This window comes from Montipora capricornis, chromosome 11 (assembly GCF_036669925.1).
Source record: "Montipora capricornis isolate CH-2021 chromosome 11, ASM3666992v2, whole genome shotgun sequence".
Lineage (NCBI taxonomy): Eukaryota > Metazoa > Cnidaria > Anthozoa > Scleractinia > Acroporidae > Montipora > Montipora capricornis.
In genome coordinates, this window is record NC_090893.1 from 1,828,172 (window position 1) to 1,838,171 (window position 10,000).

General features: G+C 39.3%; 1 long non-coding RNA gene across 1 annotated transcript; it reads right to left on the minus strand.

The window, feature by feature from the left end:
• Positions 1–6,843: 6,843 nt before the first annotated feature.
• Positions 6,844–9,568, minus strand: LOC138025038 (uncharacterized). Its single transcript, XR_011127130.1, has 3 exons — positions 9,445–9,568; positions 8,006–8,127; positions 6,844–7,682 (listed from the first exon to the last, which is right to left on the minus strand). It is a non-coding gene; the product is annotated as an uncharacterized lncRNA (long non-coding RNA).
• Between the last annotated feature and the right edge of the window lie 432 nt (positions 9,569–10,000).

Genomic DNA, 10,000 nt, shown 5'->3' on the forward strand with positions numbered 1-10,000 from the left:
TCTTGGTACAGGAGTATTAAGAAATTGCGCGTCTTTATATATGAGAGATAGTTACGTTGACAAATCTCGCGTCCAGGGCCGGGTTCCTGAAAGGTATAATAACTCTATTCCAGGGATAAATGTGCCTTATTTCAGGCACATTTATCCCTGGAATAGGGTTATTACACCTTTCAGGAACCGGCCCCTGCAGGACAATTGATAATCTGTTTGGTAACCGTCTGAAAAGTACTTTTGGTCAAGTGAATTATTTTGAGTCAGTTGTCCTTCTTGCGTGATTGTGCAGTTTAAAGTGGTCAATGATCAGACCGAAAGTCTCAGCAACCTATTGTAGATTTGTTAGGCGAAAAAGTGAGAAAGCTAGAATTCTAGAATGCTAGAATTCTTGAAGACAGGTCCCTATAACGACTGCTTTAGGTTCCTATCTGGAGTGAAGGAGTAATAAATCTAACGGGGAATATGCTCAAGTATTTGCAGTCGACATAACCTATTACACTCGCGGTTTATTTCCTTACTTCCCTTAACAATAGCATCATTGTGGCTGCGTAACGCCGGTTGTTGTCGTTAGCTTTTACTTATTTTTGTGCGAGCGAACCATATCCTAGGCAGACATGCCTTTTATTGACAGTTCAACCAAGATATAACGAACAATCATGCTGTTGATAACACAGAACCGTTTCCCAAACGCGTGGCAGTGGCATGACCAATTCTGGTAAGCTATGCACTTGACGATGTTATGCCGGATGGAGCGGGCAGGCCCTTGGGATGGGGTGGGGGGGGGGGGGGGAGGGGTAAGGGTTAGTGGAGGCTTGGCTTCACTGTTGTGTAGTCAGAGTCAGAGTCAGAGTCAGTGTCTGTTTATAATTCCAATTAGAAAAATTCTGTTCACTGTTTATTTCTGTATTTGTGTTGCAGATGGTGTTCAGGCATAATTCATAATTTATGAAGCAGTGAAAATTCACCTCTCTCAGATTATTCCTTATAAGAGGGTGAACGTGTTGAACTTCCGCTTTCAGTTCTCTTCAAAAGTGAAACAAATATACGTTTTGTGAGTGAATTTGGCCCCCCTGCCATTTTTGCCAAGTTTTAGTGATAAATTTTAATCGGAGATACCGGAGAAATCGTATTTTAAGAATCATATTGTGAGGATATGTTTGTTTTACGAGATTTGATTCTTTCGACATGTTCTGGATGCGCCCAAGCTTTTAAAACCAAGTTTGAGTGCGTTACTTGCTAACTACCCAGCGTCTCTGTACTGTCAGTGGATCGTATGAGTTATGTATGAGTTATTGACCAAATTGTTCTTAGTTAGCTGTGAAAACTGTTAACACAGTTAACTAACAGCGACATCTCCCCTCCTTTTGTTTGTCGTCACTTTGCTCTGTTAATGATAGGAAAACTGAGTCGTTTGCCATTTTAAAACTCAAGGCTTCCTCGGCACTGTACCCATCGATACTTTCTCGTCATTTTTATCATCTTTTTCATTGTCATAGTTAACTTCAACGCCATGATTGTCAACGTTATTGTCGTCGTCTTCATTGTCACTGTCATCGTGATTTTAAGCGTCATCGTTATTGTAAAAGCCATCTTTATTGGTTCTGTCATTGTCGTTGTCAGATCCATTGCCATAATCCGATTGCTATCTTCGACGTTAATGTCAATGAGGTTATTGTGTTGTCATCTTCAGTGCCATCGTTATCGTCAACATTATTGTTTGAATCAAAGTAATCATAATCAACGCCATTTGCATTATCGGCGCCATCGTTATTGTCATAGTCAACGTTTCCATTGACATTGCCATAGCCGTCGTCATCTTTAACTTTATCATCATTGTGTTTTATTGTCATCTTTATTGTTAACATCATTGTCATTGCCATTGCATCGTCATCTTTGTCACAGCATAGTCATAGTCATTACCAGTCATTGTCTTCTTTAATTTTATTGTCATAGAGGTCAACGTCATTTTCATGCTACATTTTCATAGCGATTGTCAGTGCTATCGTCTTCGTTATCGTCATTGTCATAGTAAACGTCATTGTCTTCGTTGGCATCCGCATCATCGTCAACGTCATCAAGATCGGCGTCACGGTAACGAAATGGTCATCGTCACCGTTATGTTGTTATCTTAAGCGATATCCTCATCGTTTTCATTATCATCATCGTTATCGCCATCGTCATCGTCGGGGTCATCGTCTGCAACATCATCATCGTCATTGACATCGACATCGACATCGTCATAGTCATAGTCATAGTCATAGTCATAGTCATCGTCATCGTCATCGTCACCGTCACCGTCACCGTCACCGTCACCGTCATCGTCATCGTCATCGTCATCGTCATCGTCATCGTCAAAGTCATTGACATAGTCAACGTCATCGACATAGTCAACGTCATCGTCAACGTCATTGTTATCGTCTATCGTCATCATCATTGTCATTGTCATTGTTATGATCTCCGTGATGGGGTCGTCATAGTCATCGACCTCGCCATCTTTGTCCCAGTCGTCACTGTGGTGTTGTCATTGTTTTAATCTTAGTCAAATTCCTAAAAGTCCTTTTCCATCCCAGGGTACCCACGAGCTTAAGGAATAACATCGATAGGTGCAATTGAAGATGTTTAACACCATCGAATCAGCAAAGTTGGAAAGCGTTTGCAAATTTTTCAGCACGCATAAATAAGAGTTCGTTAAATCTAAGGTTGTTAGCAGTAATTGAATGGTGATGCCATAGTGTACCGTATGAGCCCAAGATATTGAGGCCTTGCCTGCGTCTAAGCTGAGTCCTAAAGCGCGTGCATGACTACTGAAAAGTACGATGTATCTCTTTCAAACAACATTAAATGTATTCACCTTGTTATTTCGATTCTTTTGTTTGTCCTAAAACAAAAGCCTAATCCTAGTCAATTTCTGATCTTAATTATCTGTTGAATGGAACATCTCCCCGACCCAAACAGAGACCACTTACAAGTTACTCTGTTAAGGAAAGCGTTCTTATGAATTGGACTTTATTGACAAAAGAACTAACGTGACGAATCCGCAATTCCTGACGTTGTGGAGCCTTCTCATTCAAGTTGCCCTCTCAAGTTCTCATTTCGTTTACTGTCTTTATTCTGTTTGTGGCCAATCATTCAATGATTGCCAATACTTTCCTACTATTCCCAACCCTTGATAGCTCTTAAACTTCATGCTCTCTAAATTTGGCTGCTTCCTATACCCCACCCCACTTATGTTGCGATACCCACTGCATGAAATATTCACGGTGTCAATGATGATTTGAAACAAAAGGTTCTAAACCCCTTAAACCGACTAAAATGTTATTTGCCACCAGTGATTGGCAATCATAATTTTTCACCTTAGCGATGCTAATACTTGACGACAGTTCCAGGGTCCGCCCGTAGTCTACGATCATAATCTAACATCACCCACCTATTTTTACCCCCCCCCCCCCCCCCTTCAGTTGAAAGCAATGAAAGTTTGATGGCCCGCCAGTTTTAACAAGTCATAATTTCGTTCGACGAAAGTCACTTTGACATCACTCTCCCAGTGTTTGCAAATCATAGTTTTGGTCACGAGTCCGCTATCGGTTGCCAAAGAAATTGACACTCCCATCTTAATTCTACCACCCCTTAAAAATCATCGTTAGTTGCCGATTGTTTCTTTCATGAAGTTTTATGATATAAGAGGCAAAAACTGCTCAGTCGTTTTCGGAGTTTAAATGCAATCATTTTCCCTTGCCTTTTGCTGAGCCACGCTGATGCCTTATTAGGTAATATTTTACTTATTCTCTACTTGTTATGTCTTGTAACGTGTTGCAATCTGTTTAAAGTTGCATTGTATTCTATCTGGCCGTAGTTAATTTTCGCAGTTTTACACTGCCCCTCCCCCTTCCCCCCTCCGCTACCAAATGCTATTCGAATCCCCTTCCTAGGGGACATTTCAGGGTCTCTCCCTGTAGGTAAAAATTAGGTTTCTCTGTTTGAAACGAGTGCGTAAATATACTTTGCATTGCGAAAGCTTTTGCTTGCGTCGCTACTTTTGCTGCTTCTCTTTGTTTAAAAGCGCTTGGCCAGTCCAAAGGTTTGACACGATACACTACAGCTTCACCTCTTATCATAAGTTACCTTCACTTGCTTCTGTAATAGTCATCTTCTTCCTGTCTTGCTTGTTTTCTTCTTTATTTCAATTTCAATTATTTAATGCCTTTCTTACGAACTACTCTTACATGTTCTTGTCCCTGTGATTATCTTGAACTCTCTCTCCTTGCTTGACTTTTACATCTGAATGTCCGTTTCCAGTGTTGCATCCTGCACAAAACAATAACATGTTTTATTATATGACTAGCTCCGTGAGCGGGCAAGATGAACCAAATCCCGCGCTGTGATTGGCTACCCGAGCGGGCGAGATGGAGCTATACTGCCCGCTCGGGATTTCTCCCTTGGTCTCGCAAGATCAAAGATCCCCGGCAAAGATCACTCTTTTTGATGTTTTATCCCATATAATAAATCCTTTATTGATCAAGCTTGTTCGGTCAAGATGGCTTGAGAATGGCCTCGTTCTTTTTTTGCGTGTTAATGGACCTCGACTTCGGCTCGGTCCATAAACACGCAAAAAAAAGAACTTGGCCAATATCCAGCCATCTTGACCTCACGCTTGGTCAATAACCCATATATCATACGAATAAAAAACTTAACAAACCTACATCTATTTCTGTGATATAGTTTTTGAGCTCATGTGATGCAGACTTGGAAGGAGGAGGATAGTTTGTGAATTTGAAAAACCCTCTTTCTTTTGGCGATTCACCACATGTGATGTTTTTATCCTCCCGAAAGCGGAAGATAATGGTGGAATTCAACAGAACTTAAAGTCCGTGCCAAAGTCAATTAAATTTGAAAATAATACTACCCTTAGTCTTTGGCTGCGTTTTATAAAATACTGTGGCTAACAGTAAACCAATGTTATGAACCTGCTCTGATATATAAGTGCCTCAATCCATTTCCCTAAACTTAATTTAGGGTGCGTTTGTTTGACCGTATTCCGGAATGGGAATACATGGAATAGAAGTTAGAAATCCTTTGTTTTTACGGAGATCCACATTAAAATTGTCAAACACCCGCTAAAATGCTATTTGAAACATATCTTTATTATCCTTGTTGCTTGAAAACGCCAAACATACTGTTATTAAATCTTCACTCCACGTATTCTTATTCCGGAATTGAATCAACCGAACGCACCTTAAATCTCTCTTGTTGGACGGGGACAAATTCAGAGCTGTCTCTTGAAATCATTCTTCCTCGTTCCGTTAATTGGTAAATAACCACATCTAGTCTCCTTAATGCATTATGAATCTGATATAATTTATAGACAGGTTCTTACCTTCTTCGAAATTTCCTCCTGCTATGCCCGACACCACTCAGTTTCATGATTGAAATCAGCGCCTGCAATTACAAGAGACATAGATAATGTCATTTACTAATATTGGAGCGATCGTTCAATAAATCATTAAATAAATAGTAATAAAAATAAACGCTATAATAGCTTTTATCTTGCAAACTTGTCTATATAAAGGTTTTTATTGCTCTGTACAAGGTGAATTAAACTTTCGATTTATTCGCGCAATCCAGAGTATGATTCAATAATACTCAAATAGAAACTTTCGGTAATATTTATTATGGTATAAAAGATGATTGTAACATTTTAATCTGTGAATGAGGCTTTCATGTTCACCATTATTACTGTGCGAAGTTGACAGCGTGTATTTATGTGAGTAAACTATGGATCAACTTCACTTTTCTTGATGATAAAGCGGACATTTTTAAAAAGGCTGCCACTGCCGGAACATTGAGGGAATCTCGCCTTGACACCATTATCACAATCGCGCACAGAAAAAAATTGTTAATTAAACTGTATCGCATTTTTGTTGAAGCAAAATTGAAGTTACCTGTAATAATACGAAAGGTCCAACATTCCCTTGTCCTCCGCATGTCCACAAACGGCTGAAACTTCTGCAAAGTTGTATGACTGTTCGCTCGCTCGCTTTCCTTTCATTCCCCAACGGTTGTCAAGGGTAGGATGAACGTTGGAGAAACACCAAAGATGAAAAAAACCTTTCTCGGGAGACATTTTGAATTTCCTTTACTTGAAACTTTGCTCAACGTGGGCGATGCAAATTAGCATATCATTTACAATTCAACAAGATTCTAACAAGTTCCCTTTTTTGTCACCCCCTCCTCCCCTCCCCTTCAAAATGTTGTTATTAGAATTATTATTACTACAAAAAAAGTAATTTTAAGAGTGTGGAATAAAGAGCCTTTGGGGGTCTATGTGAAGTAGAAAGCATTCTTTCTGTATTGCCGCTTAAGGTGGCTGGAACCAGTTTCACTAGTTACTAGAAGGGTTGCCACGACAGCACTGCATCACGTAACAGCAATGTATATAGTACCAAATGAAAAATTGAATTGGCTCCGATGAATTGTTTAAAGCTTTGCCAATGGTTCTATCTCAAATTGCTAATTACTATTCGACAATAAAAAATGGCGGTCACCGAGTTCATTTTTGAGATATAAGCAAGTAAAGACGAAATATAGGGTGTTTTTGAAGAGCTTTCTTGTTGCCATGGTAACTTATTAGATCACAACAGTGGGCGCATTTTGTTATCACTAATTGATGTTTCATACGGTACCATAACATTGCTGTTGCGTGATACAGTATAGTAGTTGTAACGCTATAATAAGAAGCTCTCTTAAAAGTGATGAAACTGGTTGCAGGTACCTTAGTTTAAAATGAAAAAGTCGATGACGCTTTAGTGATCGATAATTACTACACAAACTACAACAAGTCCATTGAACGAAATAAGTTTTTTTTTTTATTAACTGAGTTGGAATTCTATCTCTACAAGTTGGATAGATTACATATGCATACATCGAATTAATTAAAATCACTGGTTGGTTGTAATATTTCAGACATCATACTGACATTTAGAGGAGCTGGCTACAACCTTATTTTCGAAATAAAAGTTCCGACGATTTACCGATAGCTTCATTGGCGCTTCTCTCGGGCATACGCCTGACTCGGAGCCTACATTTTCGGCATCTCTCCCACGTGAACCGTCCCTCTATCGCTTTATACTTAGAAAAGCTTTCTCACTACGGTTTGCGTCTCTTAACCTCTCAACGCGCAATATCTCCGTTTACGTCAAACGAAACAAGAAACGCCATGGAGGAGATAAACCTGAAAACGATCAGGACTGAGAGGACGATCACTCAAAGTGGGCAACTAGTTTTTCGCTCCTGAAACTCCCAAAGTTTTTTAGTCGCTATCTATTTTCACTACGTACTCATAATGGAGAAAATTTTAAATAGGTATTTTTACGAAAATTAACATGCACACAATTGCTGACACAAAGTGATCAGGGATCAAAACTTTATGCGCGCCATAATAACATAAGGTATTGTTAGACCTTTTCGTCAAAGTGAAATATATTCAAACATCAACAGGAAAAACAAATTAGCTTCCAGTTAATAGATGTCCGTGACAGCTTACGAAAGATAAAAAAAACAGATTTAAAAAAAGTCCTCTGAGGGCTTAGTACTGTCTGTATCCGCGTGTTCACTTCCGGCTCTTCTTAGTGGGATCCATGGATTTAATCAATGATGATTGTTCCTTCAATAGATCGTATATCCCATTGATTCTGTGACGCATAAATATTGAAAGAAAATGACTTGGAGTAATCTTACACTCAACCGAGTGAGTATGGAATGAGATTTTAAACTCACTGCGTTTTTCCAACTTATAATGGAAGAAAGATTATTTAAGACGCACGAAACAGAATTGTCGATGTCAACGTGACCTCAGTGTCCAAGGACATTAGAACTACCGTGTTTCGCGTTTAATTACTTGAGTTCGCAGAAGGTTGAAAACAAGTAAGCGAGGAACCGTATACCATCACAGAATTTTCCTTGTTAGTATTAGTATCAAGTGTAATGTGTTGAAAGGTATTGGGCGTGTCCATACCTTTTCTCCTGCTCAGCTACCTTCTCCATCAATGGATGAAACGCAGGGGGGAGGCTTAAGTATGTCTCCTCGTCATCTTTATCCTCTTTAGGGCAGCTGAATCCTATTAGCTTTTCATACAGCTGAACAAGAACACAGCGATAACTGATCAACTTGCTTTGTATATTTTTTTTTTTACACAAAGAATTGTCCCTATGCTAAGGCTAAGTTGCCCTATGATTGACATGTCCCTCGGAAGTTCAAGGGGGTGGGGGTGGTGGGTTGGTTTGCACCCATTTATCTATAGTAGCTGTTCCAAATAGTACATTGCATTAAGCACAGTACATTACATTAAATCACGTTTACATTCAAAGTTGTTGTTCTGGTTAGTCTCTGGTTCAATTACCTGATTAATTTTTTACAGTTAAACAACTGGTCTACCTCCCACCGGATGGGATTCTCAACTCTATTGTGTTTTCATGCATTTGGCTGACTAGCACCTATGTTGTAAGGCCTTCTACACAGCACTGGTGAGACAGTGAATATGAATTATTCTAGGAGACCATGATTAGGAGCGTACATTAAATCATTGTATTTATGGTTACATAGACCTAGTATTGCAGTTGTAAGCTCCTAGTTATGGGTGCCTGATTATTTTCATGCAAGGGTTTGAGCTCATGTGATGCAGACTTGGAAGGAGGAGGATAGTTTGTGAATTTGAAAAACCCTCTTTCTTTTGGCGATTCACCACATGTGATGTTTTTATCCTCCCGAAAGCGGAAGATAATGGTGGAATTCAACAGAACTTAAAGTCCGTGCCAAAGTCAATTAAATTTGAAAATAATACTACCCTTAGTCTTTGGCTGCGTTTTATAAAATACTGTGGCTAACAGTAAACCAATGTTATGAACCTGCTCTGATATATAAGTGCCTCAATCCATTTCCCTAAACTTAATTTAGGGTGCGTTTGTTTGACCGTATTCCGGAATGGGAATACATGGAATAGAAGTTAGAAATCCTTTGTTTTTACGGAGATCCACATTAAAATTGTCAAACACCCGCTAAAATGCTATTTGAAACATATCTTTATTATCCTTGTTGCTTGAAAACGCCAAACATACTGTTATTAAATCTTCACTCCACGTATTCTTATTCCGGAATTGAATCAACCGAACGCACCTTAACTTTAAGATGATAACCTTAACTGAGATTTTAAACTCACTGCGTTTTTCCAACTTATAATGGAAGAAAGATTATTTAAGACGCACGAAACAGAATTGTCGATGTCAACGTGACCTCAGTGTCCAAGGACATTAGAACTACCGTGTTTCGCGTTTAATTACTTGAGTTCGCAGAAGGTTGAAAACAAGTAAGCGAGGAACCGTATACCATCACAGAATTTTCCTTGTTAGTATTAGTATCAAGTGTAATGTGTTGAAAGGTATTGGGCGTGTCCATACCTTTTCTCCTGCTCAGCTACCTTCTCCATCAATGGATGAAACGCAGGGGGGAGGCTTAAGTATGTCTCCTCGTCATCTTTATCCTCTTTAGGGCAGCTGAATCCTATTAGCTTTTCATACAGCTGAACAAGAACACAGCGATAACTGATCAACTTGCTTTGTATATATTTTTTTTTACACAAAGAATTGTCCCTATGCTAAGGCTAAGTTGCCCTATGATTGACATGTCCCTCGGAAGTTCAAGGGGGTGGGGGTGGTGGGTTGGTTTGCACCCATTTATCTATAGTAGCTGTTCCAAATAGTACATTGCATTAAGCACAGTACATTACATTAAATCACGTTTACATTCAAAGTTGTTGTTCTGGTTAGTCTCTGGTTCAATTACCTGATTAATTTTTTACAATTAAACAACTGGTCTACCTCCCACCGGATGGGATTCTCAACTCTATTGTGTTTTCATGCATTTGGCTGACTAGCACCTATGTTGTAAGGCCTTCTACACAGCACTGGTGAGACAGTGAATATGAATTATTCTAGGAGACCATGATTAGGAGCG